Source organism: Ambystoma mexicanum (assembly GCF_040938575.1).
Source record: "Ambystoma mexicanum isolate Mex_15411 chromosome 12 unlocalized genomic scaffold, UKY_AmexF1_1 Mex_chr12_unloc.1, whole genome shotgun sequence".
NCBI classification, from domain to species: Eukaryota; Metazoa; Chordata; class Amphibia; order Caudata; family Ambystomatidae; genus Ambystoma; species Ambystoma mexicanum.
The window spans coordinates 13,191,507-13,206,747 of record NW_027182322.1 but is presented as its reverse complement, the minus strand read 5'-3'; the positions used below and the strand labels follow the sequence as shown (position 1 = coordinate 13,206,747).

At 36.5% G+C, this 15,241-nt stretch overlaps 20 non-coding genes across 20 annotated transcripts; all 20 read right to left on the bottom strand.

Annotated features, from left to right (window-relative positions):
- Nucleotides 1-494: 494 nt before the first annotated feature.
- TRNAR-UCU (transfer RNA arginine (anticodon UCU)) lies at nt 495-586 on the bottom strand. The gene is given in 2 exon segments: nt 495-532; nt 550-586. It is a non-coding gene; the product is annotated as a tRNA-Arg (tRNA).
- A 675-nt stretch (nt 587-1,261) lies between these two features.
- TRNAR-UCU (transfer RNA arginine (anticodon UCU)) lies at nt 1,262-1,351 on the bottom strand. Its single transcript is given in 2 exon segments — nt 1,262-1,297; nt 1,315-1,351. It is a non-coding gene; the product is annotated as a tRNA-Arg (tRNA).
- A 677-nt stretch (nt 1,352-2,028) lies between these two features.
- Nucleotides 2,029-2,118, bottom strand: TRNAR-UCU (transfer RNA arginine (anticodon UCU)). Its single transcript is given in 2 exon segments — nt 2,029-2,064; nt 2,082-2,118. It is a non-coding gene; the product is annotated as a tRNA-Arg (tRNA).
- Nucleotides 2,119-2,795: 677 nt separating this feature from the next.
- On the bottom strand, nt 2,796-2,885 carry TRNAR-UCU (transfer RNA arginine (anticodon UCU)). Its single transcript is given in 2 exon segments — nt 2,796-2,831; nt 2,849-2,885. It is a non-coding gene; the product is annotated as a tRNA-Arg (tRNA).
- A 677-nt stretch (nt 2,886-3,562) lies between these two features.
- Nucleotides 3,563-3,652, bottom strand: TRNAR-UCU (transfer RNA arginine (anticodon UCU)). The gene is given in 2 exon segments: nt 3,563-3,598; nt 3,616-3,652. It is a non-coding gene; the product is annotated as a tRNA-Arg (tRNA).
- A 677-nt stretch (nt 3,653-4,329) lies between these two features.
- TRNAR-UCU (transfer RNA arginine (anticodon UCU)) lies at nt 4,330-4,419 on the bottom strand. Its single transcript is given in 2 exon segments — nt 4,330-4,365; nt 4,383-4,419. It is a non-coding gene; the product is annotated as a tRNA-Arg (tRNA).
- Nucleotides 4,420-5,096: 677 nt separating this feature from the next.
- On the bottom strand, nt 5,097-5,186 carry TRNAR-UCU (transfer RNA arginine (anticodon UCU)). Its single transcript is given in 2 exon segments — nt 5,097-5,132; nt 5,150-5,186. It is a non-coding gene; the product is annotated as a tRNA-Arg (tRNA).
- Nucleotides 5,187-5,861: 675 nt separating this feature from the next.
- On the bottom strand, nt 5,862-5,953 carry TRNAR-UCU (transfer RNA arginine (anticodon UCU)). Its single transcript is given in 2 exon segments — nt 5,862-5,899; nt 5,917-5,953. It is a non-coding gene; the product is annotated as a tRNA-Arg (tRNA).
- Nucleotides 5,954-6,628: 675 nt separating this feature from the next.
- On the bottom strand, nt 6,629-6,718 carry TRNAR-UCU (transfer RNA arginine (anticodon UCU)). The gene is given in 2 exon segments: nt 6,629-6,664; nt 6,682-6,718. It is a non-coding gene; the product is annotated as a tRNA-Arg (tRNA).
- A 677-nt stretch (nt 6,719-7,395) lies between these two features.
- TRNAR-UCU (transfer RNA arginine (anticodon UCU)) lies at nt 7,396-7,485 on the bottom strand. Its single transcript is given in 2 exon segments — nt 7,396-7,431; nt 7,449-7,485. It is a non-coding gene; the product is annotated as a tRNA-Arg (tRNA).
- Nucleotides 7,486-8,162: 677 nt separating this feature from the next.
- Nucleotides 8,163-8,252, bottom strand: TRNAR-UCU (transfer RNA arginine (anticodon UCU)). Its single transcript is given in 2 exon segments — nt 8,163-8,198; nt 8,216-8,252. It is a non-coding gene; the product is annotated as a tRNA-Arg (tRNA).
- Nucleotides 8,253-8,929: 677 nt separating this feature from the next.
- TRNAR-UCU (transfer RNA arginine (anticodon UCU)) lies at nt 8,930-9,019 on the bottom strand. Its single transcript is given in 2 exon segments — nt 8,930-8,965; nt 8,983-9,019. It is a non-coding gene; the product is annotated as a tRNA-Arg (tRNA).
- Nucleotides 9,020-9,694: 675 nt separating this feature from the next.
- TRNAR-UCU (transfer RNA arginine (anticodon UCU)) lies at nt 9,695-9,786 on the bottom strand. Its single transcript is given in 2 exon segments — nt 9,695-9,732; nt 9,750-9,786. It is a non-coding gene; the product is annotated as a tRNA-Arg (tRNA).
- A 677-nt stretch (nt 9,787-10,463) lies between these two features.
- TRNAR-UCU (transfer RNA arginine (anticodon UCU)) lies at nt 10,464-10,553 on the bottom strand. Its single transcript is given in 2 exon segments — nt 10,464-10,499; nt 10,517-10,553. It is a non-coding gene; the product is annotated as a tRNA-Arg (tRNA).
- A 677-nt stretch (nt 10,554-11,230) lies between these two features.
- On the bottom strand, nt 11,231-11,320 carry TRNAR-UCU (transfer RNA arginine (anticodon UCU)). Its single transcript is given in 2 exon segments — nt 11,231-11,266; nt 11,284-11,320. It is a non-coding gene; the product is annotated as a tRNA-Arg (tRNA).
- A 677-nt stretch (nt 11,321-11,997) lies between these two features.
- TRNAR-UCU (transfer RNA arginine (anticodon UCU)) lies at nt 11,998-12,087 on the bottom strand. Its single transcript is given in 2 exon segments — nt 11,998-12,033; nt 12,051-12,087. It is a non-coding gene; the product is annotated as a tRNA-Arg (tRNA).
- A 677-nt stretch (nt 12,088-12,764) lies between these two features.
- On the bottom strand, nt 12,765-12,854 carry TRNAR-UCU (transfer RNA arginine (anticodon UCU)). The gene is given in 2 exon segments: nt 12,765-12,800; nt 12,818-12,854. It is a non-coding gene; the product is annotated as a tRNA-Arg (tRNA).
- A 675-nt stretch (nt 12,855-13,529) lies between these two features.
- TRNAR-UCU (transfer RNA arginine (anticodon UCU)) lies at nt 13,530-13,621 on the bottom strand. Its single transcript is given in 2 exon segments — nt 13,530-13,567; nt 13,585-13,621. It is a non-coding gene; the product is annotated as a tRNA-Arg (tRNA).
- Nucleotides 13,622-14,296: 675 nt separating this feature from the next.
- TRNAR-UCU (transfer RNA arginine (anticodon UCU)) lies at nt 14,297-14,386 on the bottom strand. Its single transcript is given in 2 exon segments — nt 14,297-14,332; nt 14,350-14,386. It is a non-coding gene; the product is annotated as a tRNA-Arg (tRNA).
- Nucleotides 14,387-15,063: 677 nt separating this feature from the next.
- TRNAR-UCU (transfer RNA arginine (anticodon UCU)) lies at nt 15,064-15,153 on the bottom strand. Its single transcript is given in 2 exon segments — nt 15,064-15,099; nt 15,117-15,153. It is a non-coding gene; the product is annotated as a tRNA-Arg (tRNA).
- Between the last annotated feature and the right edge of the window lie 88 nt (nt 15,154-15,241).

Here is a 15,241-nt window from a genome sequence, read left to right as displayed (position 1 = left end):
TTGGGGAGAAATTCAGAGAATAGGGTATTACAGTATTTTCTTGCCAAGTGAATAGGTTTGGACAACAATTCCATACCTTAATAAAAAAGAACTGGATAAAAAGTGCAGACATACAATTGGTTAACAATACAAAAACACAAAGAGAATATACCATAAATAGCTTTGAAAGAAGATTTTACTTTATATGTCGCTAGAAACAAATGTCTGAGTGTAGGGTGTCATGTTTTTGGTCTATCTCATTTACAGCTATTATAAAGACAATGTTTCTGAAGGAAAGATACATTAGGAAAGTGCAAAGTTTCTGGCAGTGATGTTGTATTGCTTATGAGCAATATGTTCCTGTTGCAATGGAAGGCAGACTGCTTTTGATTCAGTTGCATGGTGTATTAGATACATAGGTTCAACTTGGGTCAAATACTAAGATTAAAGCATCGGCCAAAAATAAACATTCCTCACATGCATAATGTTCCTTGTTTGAATAAGAAAGTAAAAAATGGAACTCTGGTGGGATTCGAACCCACAACCTTTGAATGACTTTGCCAATTCACTTAGAAGTCCAACGCGCTATCCATTGCGCCACAGAGCCAGATGCACAGCAACTTGCGTACATTAAGGGATGATCGAAGTTTTGTCAATCCGGTGTTTACTTCACATCATATTATCAAGCCTTCTGGGATACAAGAAAGAATAATTGTTTTCGGAAACATAAAATGTCTGTAGAAGAATCACACTTCTGGGTGAAACCTTGAACTACACCTTTGTTCCTTTAGGGATAAATTCGGAGAATAGGGTATTACAGTATTTTCTTGCCAAGTGAATTGGTTTGGACAACAATTCCATACCTTAATAAAAAAGAACTGGATAAAAAGTGCAGACATACAATTGGTTAACAATACAAAAACACAAAGAGAATATACCATAAATAGCTTTGAAAGAAGATTTTACTTTATATGTCGCTAGAAACACATGTCTGAGCATAGGGTGTCGTGTTTTGGTCTATCTCATTTACAGCTATTATAAAGACAATGTTTCTGAAGGAAGGATACATTAGAAAAGTGCCATGTTTCTGGTAGTGATGTTGTATTGCTTATGAGCAATATGTTCCTGTTGCAATGGAAGGCAGACTGCTTTTGATTCAGTTGCATGCTGTATTAGATACATAGGTTCAACTTGGGTCAAATACTAAGATTAAAGCATCGGCCAAAAATAAACATTCCTCACATGCATAATGTTCCTTGTTTGAATAAGAAAGTAAAAAATACGACTCTGGTGGGATTCGAACCCACAACCTTTGAATGACTTTGCCAATTCACTTAGAAGTCCAACGCGCTATCCATTGCGCCACAGAGCCAGATGACAATCAACATGCGTACATCAGGGGATGATCGAGGTTTTGTCAATCCAGTGTTTACTTCACATCATATTATCAAGCCTTCTGGGATACATGAAAGAATGATTGTTTTCTGAAACATAAAATGTCTGTAGCAAGAATCACAGTTCAGGGCGAAACCTTGAACTACACCTTTGTTCCTTTAGGGATAAATTCGGAGAAAAGGGTATTACTGTATTTTCTTGCAAACTGAATACGTTTGGACAACAATTCCATACCTTAATAAAAAAGAACTGGATAAAAAGTGCAGCCATACAATTGGTTAACAATACAAAAACACAAAGAGAATATACCATAAATAGTTTTGAAAGAATATTTTACTTTATATGTCGCTAGAAACAAATGTCTGAGTGTAGGGTGTCGTGTTTTTGGTCTATCTCATTTACAGCTATTATAAAGACAATGTTTCTGAAGGAAGGATACATTAGGAAAGTGCAAAGTTTCTGGCAGTGATGTTGTATTGCTTATGAGCAATATGTTCCTGTTGCAATGGAAGGCAGACTGCTTTTGATTCAGTTGCATGCTGTATTAGATACATAGGTTCAACTTGGGTCAAATACTAAGATTAAAGCATCGGCCAAAAATAAACATTCCTCACATGCATAATGTTCCTTGTTTGAATAAGAAAGTAAAAAATACGACTCTGGTGGGATTCGAACCCACAACCTTTGAATGACTTTGCCAATTCACTTAGAAGTCCAACGCGCTATCCATTGCGCCACAGAGCCAGATGACAATCAACATGCGTACATCAGGGGATGATCGAGGTTTTGTCAATCCAGTGTTTACTTCACATCATATTATCAAGCCTTCTGGGATACATGAAAGAATGATTGTTTTCTGAAACATAAAATGTCTGTAGCAAGAATCACAGTTCAGGGCGAAACCTTGAACTACACCTTTGTTCCTTTAGGGATAAATTCGGAGAAAAGGGTATTACTGTATTTTCTTGCAAACTGAATACGTTTGGACAACAATTCCATACCTTAATAAAAAAGAACTGGATAAAAAGTGCAGCCATACAATTGGTTAACAATACAAAAACACAAAGAGAATATACCATAAATAGTTTTGAAAGAATATTTTACTTTATATGTCGCTAGAAACAAATGTCTGAGTGTAGGGTGTTGTGTTTTTGGTCTATCTCATTTACAGCTATTATAAAGACAATGTTTCTGAAGGAAGGATACATTAGGAAAGTGCAAAGTTTCTGGCAGTGATGTTGTATTCCTTATGAGCAATATGTTCCTGTTGCAATGGAAGGCAGACTGCTTTTGATTCAGTTGCATGCTGTATTAGATACATAGGTTCAACTTGGGTCAAATACTAAGATTAAAGCATCGGCCAAAAATAAACATTCCTCACATGCATAATGTTCCTTGTTTGAATAAGAAAGTAAAAAATGCAACTCTGGTGGGATTCGAACCCACAACCTTTGAATGACTTTGCCAATTCACTTAGAAGTCCAACGCGCTATCCATTGCGCCACAGAGCCAGATGACAATCAACTTGCGTACATCAGGGGATGATCGAGGTTTTGTCAATCCAGTGTTTACTTCACATCATATTATCAAGCCTTCTGGGATACATGAAAGAATGATTGTTTTCTGAAACATAAAATGTCTGTAGCAAGAATCACAGTTCAGGGCGAAACCTTGAACTGCACCTTTGTTCGCTTGGGGAGAAATTCAGAGAATAGGGTATTACAGTATTTTCTTGCCAAGTGAATTGGTTTGGACAACAATTCCATACCTTAATAAAAAAGAACTGGATAAAAAGTGCAGACATACAATTGGTTAACAATACAAAAACACAAAGAGAATATACCATAAATAGTTTTGAAAGAATATTTTACTTTATATGTCGCTAGAAACAAATGTCTGAGTGTAGGGTGTTGTGTTTTTGGTCTATCTCATTTACAGCTATTATAAAGACAATGTTTCTGAAGGAAGGATACATTAGGAAAGTGCAAAGTTTCTGGCAGTGATGTTGTATTCCTTATGAGCAATATGTTCCTGTTGCAATGGAAGGCAGACTGCTTTTGATTCAGTTGCATGCTATATTAGATACATAGGTTCAACTTCGGTCAAATACTAAGATTAAAGCATCGGCCAAAAATAAACATTCCTCACATGCATAATGTTCCTTGTTTGAATAAGAAAGTAAAAAATGCGACTCTGGTGGGATTCGAACCCACAACCTTTGAATGACTTTGCCAATTCACTTAGAAGTCCAACGCGCTATCCATTGCGCCACAGAGCCAGATGCACAGCAACTTGCGTACATTAAGGGATGATCGAAGTTTTGTCAATCCGGTGTTTACTTCACATCATATTATCAAGCCTTCTGGGATACATGAAAGAATGATTGTTTTCTGAAACATAAAATGTCTGTAGCAAGAATCACAGTTCAGGGCGAAACCTTGAACTGCACCTTTGTTCGCTTGGGGAGAAATTCAGAGAATAGGGTATTACAGTATTTTCTTGCCAAGTGAATTGGTTTGGACAACAATTCCATACCTTAATAAAAAAGAACTGGATAAAAAGTGCAGACATACAATTGGTTAACAATACAAAAACACAAAGAGAATATACCATAAATAGTTTTGAAAGAATATTTTACTTTATATGTCGCTAGAAACAAATGTCTGAGTGTAGGGTGTTGTGTTTTTGGTCTATCTCATTTACAGCTATTATAAAGACAATGTTTCTGAAGGAAGGATACATTAGGAAAGTGCAAAGTTTCTGGCAGTGATGTTGTATTCCTTATGAGCAATATGTTCCTGTTGCAATGGAAGGCAGACTGCTTTTGATTCAGTTGCATGCTGTATTAGATACATAGGTTCAACTTGGGTCAAATACTAAGATTAAAGCATCGGCCAAAAATAAACATTCCTCACATGCATAATGTTCCTTGTTTGAATAAGAAAGTAAAAAATGTGACTCTGGTGGGATTCGAACCCACAACCTTTGAATGACTTTGCCAATTCACTTAGAAGTCCAATGCGCTATCCATTGCGCCACAGAGCCAGATGAAAATCAACTTGCGTACATTAAGGGATGATCGAAGTTTTGTCAATCCGGTGTTTACTTCACATCACATTATCAAGCCTTCTGGGACACATCAAAGAATGATTGTTTTCTGAAACATAAAATGTCTGTAGCAAGAATCACACTTCTGTGTGAAACCTTGAACTGCACCTTTGTTCGCTTGGGGAGAAATTCAGAGAATAGGGTATTACAGTATTTTCTTGCCAAGTGAATAGGTTTGGACAACAATTCCATACCTTAATAAAAAAGAACTGGATAAAAAGTGCAGACATACAATTGGTTAACAATACAAAAACACAAAGAGAATATACCATAAATAGCTTTGAAAGAATATTTTACTTTATATGTCGCTAGAAACAAATGTCTGAGTGTAGGGTGTTGTGTTTTTGGTCTATCTCATTTACAGCTATTATAAAGACAATGTTTCTGAAGGAAGGATACATTAGGAAAGTGCAAAGTTTCTGGCAGTGATGTTGTATTCCTTATGAGCAATATGTTCCTGTTGCAATGGAAGGCAGACTGCTTTTGATTCAGTTGCATGCTGTATTAGATACATAGGTTCAACTTGGGTCAAATACTAAGATTAAAGCATCGGCCAAAAATAAACATTCCTCACATGCATAATGTTCCTTGTTTGAATAAGAAAGTAAAAAATGTGACTCTGGTGGGATTCGAACCCACAACCTTTGAATGACTTTGCCAATTCACTTAGAAGTCCAATGCGCTATCCATTGCGCCACAGAGCCAGATGAAAATCAACTTGCGTACATTAAGGGATGATCGAAGTTTTGTCAATCCGGTGTTTACTTCACATCACATTATCAAGCCTTCTGGGACACATCAAAGAATGATTGTTTTCTGAAACATAAAATGTCTGTAGCAAGAATCACACTTCTGTGTGAAACCTTGAACTGCACCTTTGTTCGCTTGGGGAGAAATTCAGAGAATAGGGTATTACAGTATTTTCTTGCCAAGTGAATAGGTTTGGACAACAATTCCATACCTTAATAAAAAAGAACTGGATAAAAAGTGCAGACATACAATTGGTTAACAATACAAAAACACAAAGAGAATATACCATAAATAGCTTTGAAAGAAGATTTTACTTTATATGTCGCTAGAAACAAATGTCTGAGTGTAGGGTGTCATGTTTTTGGTCTATCTCATTTACAGCTATTATAAAGACAATGTTTCTGAAGGAAAGATACATTAGGAAAGTGCAAAGTTTCTGGCAGTGATGTTGTATTGCTTATGAGCAATATGTTCCTGTTGCAATGGAAGGCAGACTGCTTTTGATTCAGTTGCATGGTGTATTAGATACATAGGTTCAACTTGGGTCAAATACTAAGATTAAAGCATCGGCCAAAAATAAACATTCCTCACATGCATAATGTTCCTTGTTTGAATAAGAAAGTAAAAAATGGAACCCTGGTGGGATTCGAACCCACAACCTTTGAATGACTTTGCCAATTCACTTAGAAGTCCAACGCGCTATCCATTGCGCCACAGAGCCAGATGCACAGCAACTTGCGTACATTAAGGGATGATCGAAGTTTTGTCAATCCGGTGTTTACTTCACATCATATTATCAAGCCTTCTGGGATACAAGAAAGAATAATTGTTTTCGGAAACATAAAATGTCTGTAGAAGAATCACACTTCTGGGTGAAACCTTGAACTACACCTTTGTTCCTTTAGGGATAAATTCGGAGAATAGGGTATTACAGTATTTTCTTGCCAAGTGAATTGGTTTGGACAACAATTCCATACCTTAATAAAAAAGAACTGGATAAAAAGTGCAGACATACAATTGGTTAACAATACAAAAACACAAAGAGAATATACCATAAATAGCTTTGAAAGAAGATTTTACTTTATATGTCGCTAGAAACACATGTCTGAGCATAGGGTGTCGTGTTTTGGTCTATCTCATTTACAGCTATTATAAAGACAATGTTTCTGAAGGAAGGATACATTAGAAAAGTGCCAAGTTTCTGGTAGTGATGTTGTATTGCTTATGAGCAATATGTTCCTGTTGCAATGGAAGGCAGACTGCTTTTGATTCAGTTGCATGCTGTATTAGATACATAGGTTCAACTTGGGTCAAATACTAAGATTAAAGCATCGGCCAAAAATAAACATTCCTCACATGCATAATGTTCCTTGTTTGAATAAGAAAGTAAAAAATACGACTCTGGTGGGATTCGAACCCACAACCTTTGAATGACTTTGCCAATTCACTTAGAAGTCCAACGCGCTATCCATTGCGCCACAGAGCCAGATGACAATCAACTTGCGTACATCAGGGGATGATCGAGGTTTTGTCAATCCAGTGTTTACTTCACATCATATTATCAAGCCTTCTGGGATACATGAAAGAATGATTGTTTTCTGAAACATAAAATGTCTGTAGCAAGAATCACAGTTCAGGGCGAAACCTTGAACTACACCTTTGTTCCTTTAGGGATAAATTCGGAGAAAAGGGTATTACTGTATTTTCTTGCAAACTGAATACGTTTGGACAACAATTCCATACCTTAATAAAAAAGAACTGGATAAAAAGTGCAGCCATACAATTGGTTAACAATACAAAAACACAAAGAGAATATACCATAAATAGTTTTGAAAGAATATTTTACTTTATATGTCGCTAGAAACAAATGTCTGAGTGTAGGGTGTCGTGTTTTTGGTCTATCTCATTTACAGCTATTATAAAGACAATGTTTCTGAAGGAAGGATACATTAGGAAAGTGCAAAGTTTCTGGCAGTGATGTTGTATTGCTTATGAGCAATATGTTCCTGTTGCAATGGAAGGCAGACTGCTTTTGATTCAGTTGCATGCTGTATTAGATACATAGGTTCAACTTGGGTCAAATACTAAGATTAAAGCATCGGCCAAAAATAAACATTCCTCACATGCATAATGTTCCTTGTTTGAATAAGAAAGTAAAAAATGCAACTCTGGTGGGATTCGAACCCACAACCTTTGAATGACTTTGCCAATTCACTTAGAAGTCCAACGCGCTATCCATTGCGCCACAGAGCCAGATGACAATCAACTTGCGTACATCAGGGGATGATCGAGGTTTTGTCAATCCAGTGTTTACTTCACATCATATTATCAAGCCTTCTGGGATACATGAAAGAATGATTGTTTTCTGAAACATAAAATGTCTGTAGCAAGAATCACAGTTCAGGGCGAAACCTTGAACTGCACCTTTGTTCGCTTGGGGAGAAATTCAGAGAATAGGGTATTACAGTATTTTCTTGCCAAGTGAATTGGTTTGGACAACAATTCCATACCTTAATAAAAAAGAACTGGATAAAAAGTGCAGACATACAATTGGTTAACAATACAAAAACACAAAGAGAATATACCATAAATAGTTTTGAAAGAATATTTTACTTTATATGTCGCTAGAAACAAATGTCTGAGTGTAGGGTGTTGTGTTTTTGGTCTATCTCATTTACAGCTATTATAAAGACAATGTTTCTGAAGGAAGGATACATTAGGAAAGTGCAAAGTTTCTGGCAGTGATGTTGTATTCCTTATGAGCAATATGTTCCTGTTGCAATGGAAGGCAGACTGCTTTTGATTCAGTTGCATGCTATATTAGATACATAGGTTCAACTTCGGTCAAATACTAAGATTAAAGCATCGGCCAAAAATAAACATTCCTCACATGCATAATGTTCCTTGTTTGAATAAGAAAGTAAAAAATGCGACTCTGGTGGGATTCGAACCCACAACCTTTGAATGACTTTGCCAATTCACTTAGAAGTCCAACGCGCTATCCATTGCGCCACAGAGCCAGATGCACAGCAACTTGCGTACATTAAGGGATGATCGAAGTTTTGTCAATCCGGTGTTTACTTCACATCATATTATCAAGCCTTCTGGGATACATGAAAGAATGATTGTTTTCTGAAACATAAAATGTCTGTAGCAAGAATCACAGTTCAGGGCGAAACCTTGAACTGCACCTTTGTTCGCTTGGGGAGAAATTCAGAGAATAGGGTATTACAGTATTTTCTTGCCAAGTGAATTGGTTTGGACAACAATTCCATACCTTAATAAAAAAGAACTGGATAAAAAGTGCAGACATACAATTGGTTAACAATACAAAAACACAAAGAGAATATACCATAAATAGTTTTGAAAGAATATTTTACTTTATATGTCGCTAGAAACAAATGTCTGAGTGTAGGGTGTTGTGTTTTTGGTCTATCTCATTTACAGCTATTATAAAGACAATGTTTCTGAAGGAAGGATACATTAGGAAAGTGCAAAGTTTCTGGCAGTGATGTTGTATTCCTTATGAGCAATATGTTCCTGTTGCAATGGAAGGCAGACTGCTTTTGATTCAGTTGCATGCTGTATTAGATACATAGGTTCAACTTGGGTCAAATACTAAGATTAAAGCATCGGCCAAAAATAAACATTCCTCACATGCATAATGTTCCTTGTTTGAATAAGAAAGTAAAAAATGCAACTCTGGTGGGATTCGAACCCACAACCTTTGAATGACTTTGCCAATTCACTTAGAAGTCCAACGCGCTATCCATTGCGCCACAGAGCCAGATGACAATCAACTTGCGTACATCAGGGGATGATCGAGGTTTTGTCAATCCAGTGTTTACTTCACATCATATTATCAAGCCTTCTGGGATACATGAAAGAATGATTGTTTTCTGAAACATAAAATGTCTGTAGCAAGAATCACAGTTCAGGGCGAAACCTTGAACTGCACCTTTGTTCGCTTGGGGAGAAATTCAGAGAATAGGGTATTACAGTATTTTCTTGCCAAGTGAATAGGTTTGGACAACAATTCCATACCTTAATAAAAAAGAACTGGATAAAAAGTGCAGACATACAATTGGTTAACAATACAAAAACACAAAGAGAATATACCATAAATAGCTTTGAAAGAAGATTTTACTTTATATGTCGCTAGAAACAAATGTCTGAGTGTAGGGTGTCATGTTTTTGGTCTATCTCATTTACAGCTATTATAAAGACAATGTTTCTGAAGGAAAGATACATTAGGAAAGTGCAAAGTTTCTGGCAGTGATGTTGTATTGCTTATGAGCAATATGTTCCTGTTGCAATGGAAGGCAGACTGCTTTTGATTCAGTTGCATGGTGTATTAGATACATAGGTTCAACTTGGGTCAAATACTAAGATTAAAGCATCGGCCAAAAATAAACATTCCTCACATGCATAATGTTCCTTGTTTGAATAAGAAAGTAAAAAATGGAACTCTGGTGGGATTCGAACCCACAACCTTTGAATGACTTTGCCAATTCACTTAGAAGTCCAACGCGCTATCCATTGCGCCACAGAGCCAGATGCACAGCAACTTGCGTACATTAAGGGATGATCGAAGTTTTGTCAATCCGGTGTTTACTTCACATCATATTATCAAGCCTTCTGGGATACATGAAAGAATGATTGTTTTCTGAAACATAAAATGTCTGTAGCAAGAATCACAGTTCAGGGCGAAACCTTGAACTGCACCTTTGTTCGCTTGGGGAGAAATTCAGAGAATAGGGTATTACAGTATTTTCTTGCCAAGTGAATTGGTTTGGACAACAATTCCATACCTTAATAAAAAAGAACTGGATAAAAAGTGCAGACATACAATTGGTTAACAATACAAAAACACAAAGAGAATATACCATAAATAGTTTTGAAAGAATATTTTACTTTATATGTCGCTAGAAACAAATGTCTGAGTGTAGGGTGTTGTGTTTTTGGTCTATCTCATTTACAGCTATTATAAAGACAATGTTTCTGAAGGAAGGATACATTAGGAAAGTGCAAAGTTTCTGGCAGTGATGTTGTATTCCTTATGAGCAATATGTTCCTGTTGCAATGGAAGGCAGACTGCTTTTGATTCAGTTGCATGCTGTATTAGATACATAGGTTCAACTTGGGTCAAATACTAAGATTAAAGCATCGGCCAAAAATAAACATTCCTCACATGCATAATGTTCCTTGTTTGAATAAGAAAGTAAAAAATGCAACTCTGGTGGGATTCGAACCCACAACCTTTGAATGACTTTGCCAATTCACTTAGAAGTCCAACGCGCTATCCATTGCGCCACAGAGCCAGATGACAATCAACTTGCGTACATCAGGGGATGATCGAGGTTTTGTCAATCCAGTGTTTACTTCACATCATATTATCAAGCCTTCTGGGATACATGAAAGAATGATTGTTTTCTGAAACATAAAATGTCTGTAGCAAGAATCACAGTTCAGGGCGAAACCTTGAACTGCACCTTTGTTCGCTTGGGGAGAAATTCAGAGAATAGGGTATTACAGTATTTTCTTGCCAAGTGAATTGGTTTGGACAACAATTCCATACCTTAATAAAAAAGAACTGGATAAAAAGTGCAGACATACAATTGGTTAACAATACAAAAACACAAAGAGAATATACCATAAATAGTTTTGAAAGAATATTTTACTTTATATGTCGCTAGAAACAAATGTCTGAGTGTAGGGTGTTGTGTTTTTGGTCTATCTCATTTACAGCTATTATAAAGACAATGTTTCTGAAGGAAGGATACATTAGGAAAGTGCAAAGTTTCTGGCAGTGATGTTGTATTCCTTATGAGCAATATGTTCCTGTTGCAATGGAAGGCAGACTGCTTTTGATTCAGTTGCATGCTATATTAGATACATAGGTTCAACTTCGGTCAAATACTAAGATTAAAGCATCGGCCAAAAATAAACATTCCTCACATGCATAATGTTCCTTGTTTGAATAAGAAAGTAAAAAATGCGACTCTGGTGGGATTCGAACCCACAACCTTTGAATGACTTTGCCAATTCACTTAGAAGTCCAACGCGCTATCCATTGCGCCACAGAGCCAGATGCACAGCAACTTGCGTACATTAAGGGATGATCGAAGTTTTGTCAATCCGGTGTTTACTTCACATCATATTATCAAGCCTTCTGGGATACATGAAAGAATGATTGTTTTCTGAAACATAAAATGTCTGTAGCAAGAATCACAGTTCAGGGCGAAACCTTGAACTGCACCTTTGTTCGCTTGGGGAGAAATTCAGAGAATAGGGTATTACAGTATTTTCTTGCCAAGTGAATTGGTTTGGACAACAATTCCATACCTTAATAAAAAAGAACTGGATAAAAAGTGCAGACATACAATTGGTTAACAATACAAAAACACAAAGAGAATATACCATAAATAGTTTTGAAAGAATATTTTACTTTATATGTCGCTAGAAACAAATGTCTGAGTGTAGGGTGTTGTGTTTTTGGTCTATCTCATTTACAGCTATTATAAAGACAATGTTTCTGAAGGAAGGATACATTAGGAAAGTGCAAAGTTTCTGGCAGTGATGTTGTATTCCTTATGAGCAATATGTTCCTGTTGCAATGGAAGGCAGACTGCTTTTGATTCAGTTGCATGCTGTATTAGATACATAGGTTCAACTTGGGTCAAATACTAAGATTAAAGCATCGGCCAAAAATAAACATTCCTCACATGCATAATGTTCCTTGTTTGAATAAGAAAGTAAAAAATGTGACTCTGGTGGGATTCGAACCCACAACCTTTGAATGACTTTGCCAATTCACTTAGAAGTCCAATGCGCTATCCATTGCGCCACAGAGCCAGATGAAAATCAACTTGCGTACATTAAGGGATGATCGAAGTTTTGTCAATCCGGTGTTTACTTCACATCACATTATCAAGCCTTCTGGGACACATCAAAGAATGATTGTTTTCTGAAACATAAAATGTCTGTAGCAAGAATCACACTTCTGTGTGAAACCTTGAACTGCACCTTTGTTCGCTTGGGGAGAAATTCAGAGAATAGGGTATTACAGTATTTTCTTGCCAAGTGAATAGGTTTGGACAACAATTCCATACCTTAATAAAAAAGAACTGGATAAAAAGTGCAGACATACAATTGGTTAACAATACAAAAACACAAAGAGAATATACCATAAATAGCTTTGAAAGAATATTTTACTTTATATGTCGCTAGAAACAAATGTCTGAGTGTAGGGTGTTGTGTTTTTGGTCTATCTCATTTACAGCTATTATAAAGACAATGTTTCTGAAGGAAGGATACATTAGGAAAGTGCAAAGTTTCTGGCAGTGATGTTGTATTCCTTATGAGCAATATGTTCCTGTTGCAATGGAAGGCAGACTGCTTTTGATTCAGTTGCATGCTGTATTAGATACATAGGTTCAACTTGGGTCAAATACTAAGATTAAAGCATCGGCCAAAAATAAACATTCCTCACATGCATAATGTTCCTTGTTTGAATAAGAAAGTAAAAAATGTGACTCTGGTGGGATTCGAACCCACAACCTTTGAATGACTTTGCCAATTCACTTAGAAGTCCAATGCGCTATCCATTGCGCCACAGAGCCAGATGAAAATCAACTTGCGTACATTAAGGGATGATCGAAGTTTTGTCAATCCGGTGTTTACTTCACATCACATTATCAAGCCTTCTGGGACACATCAAAGAATGATTGTTTTCTGAAACATAAAATGTCTGTAGCAAGAATCACACTTCTGTGTGAAACCTTGAACTGCACCTTTGTTCGCTTGGGGAGAAATTCAGAGAATAGGGTATTACAGTATTTTCTTGCCAAGTGAATAGGTTTGGACAACAATTCCATACCTTAATAAAAAAGAACTGGATAAAAAGTGCAGACATACAATTGGTTAACAATACAAAAACACAAAGAGAATATACCATAAATAGCTTTGAAAGAAGATTTTACTTTATATGTCGCTAGAAACAAATGTCTGAGTGTAGGGTGTCATGTTTTTGGTCTATCTCATTTACAGCTATTATAAAGACAATGTTTCTGAAGGAAAGATACATTAGGAAAGTGCAAAGTTTCTGGCAGTGATGTTGTATTGCTTATGAGCAATATGTTCCTGTTGCAATGGAAGGCAGACTGCTTTTGATTCAGTTGCATGGTGTATTAGATACATAGGTTCAACTTGGGTCAAATACTAAGATTAAAGCATCGGCCAAAAATAAACATTCCTCACATGCATAATGTTCCTTGTTTGAATAAGAAAGTAAAAAATGGAACCCTGGTGGGATTCGAACCCACAACCTTTGAATGACTTTGCCAATTCACTTAGAAGTCCAACGCGCTATCCATTGCGCCACAGAGCCAGATGCACAGCAACTTGCGTACATTAAGGGATGATCGAAGTTTTGTCAATCCGGTGTTTACTTCACATCATATTATCAAGCCTTCTGGGATACAAGAAAGAATAATTGTTTTCGGAAACATAAAATGTCTGTAGAAGAATCACACTTCTGGGTGAAACCTTGAACTACACCTTTGTTCCTTTAGGGATAAATTCGGAGAATAGGGTATTACAGTATTTTCTTGCCAAGTGAATTGGTTTGGACAACAATTCCATACCTTAATAAAAAAGAACTGGATAAAAAGTGCAGACATACAATTGGTTAACAATACAAAAACACAAAGAGAATATACCATAAATAGCTTTGAAAGAAGATTTTACTTTATATGTCGCTAGAAACACATGTCTGAGCATAGGGTGTCGTGTTTTGGTCTATCTCATTTACAGCTATTATAAAGACAATGTTTCTGAAGGAAGGATACATTAGAAAAGTGCCAAGTTTCTGGTAGTGATGTTGTATTGCTTATGAGCAATATGTTCCTGTTGCAATGGAAGGCAGACTGCTTTTGATTCAGTTGCATGCTGTATTAGATACATAGGTTCAACTTGGGTCAAATACTAAGATTAAAGCATCGGCCAAAAATAAACATTCCTCACATGCATAATGTTCCTTGTTTGAATAAGAAAGTAAAAAATACGACTCTGGTGGGATTCGAACCCACAACCTTTGAATGACTTTGCCAATTCACTTAGAAGTCCAACGCGCTATCCATTGCGCCACAGAGCCAGATGACAATCAACTTGCGTACATCAGGGGATGATCGAGGTTTTGTCAATCCAGTGTTTACTTCACATCATATTATCAAGCCTTCTGGGATACATGAAAGAATGATTGTTTTCTGAAACATAAAATGTCTGTAGCAAGAATCACAGTTCAGGGCGAAACCTTGAACTACACCTTTGTTCCTTTAGGGATAAATTCGGAGAAAAGGGTATTACTGTATTTTCTTGCAAACTGAATACGTTTGGACAACAATTCCATACCTTAATAAAAAAGAACTGGATAAAAAGTGCAGCCATACAATTGGTTAACAATACAAAAACACAAAGAGAATATACCATAAATAGTTTTGAAAGAATATTTTACTTTATATGTCGCTAGAAACAAATGTCTGAGTGTAGGGTGTCGTGTTTTTGGTCTATCTCATTTACAGCTATTATAAAGACAATGTTTCTGAAGGAAGGATACATTAGGAAAGTGCAAAGTTTCTGGCAGTGATGTTGTATTGCTTATGAGCAATATGTTCCTGTTGCAATGGAAGGCAGACTGCTTTTGATTCAGTTGCATGCTGTATTAGATACATAGGTTCAACTTGGGTCAAATACTAAGATTAAAGCATCGGCCAAAAATAAACATTCCTCACATGCATAATGTTCCTTGTTTGAATAAGAAAGTAAAAAATGCAACTCTGGTGGGATTCGAACCCACAACCTTTGAATGACTTTGCCAATTCACTTAGAAGTCCAACGCGCTATCCATTGCGCCACAGAGCCAGATGACAATCAACTTGCGTACATCAGGGGATGATCGAGGTTTTGTCAATCCAGTGTTTACTTCACATCATATTATCAAGCCTTCTGG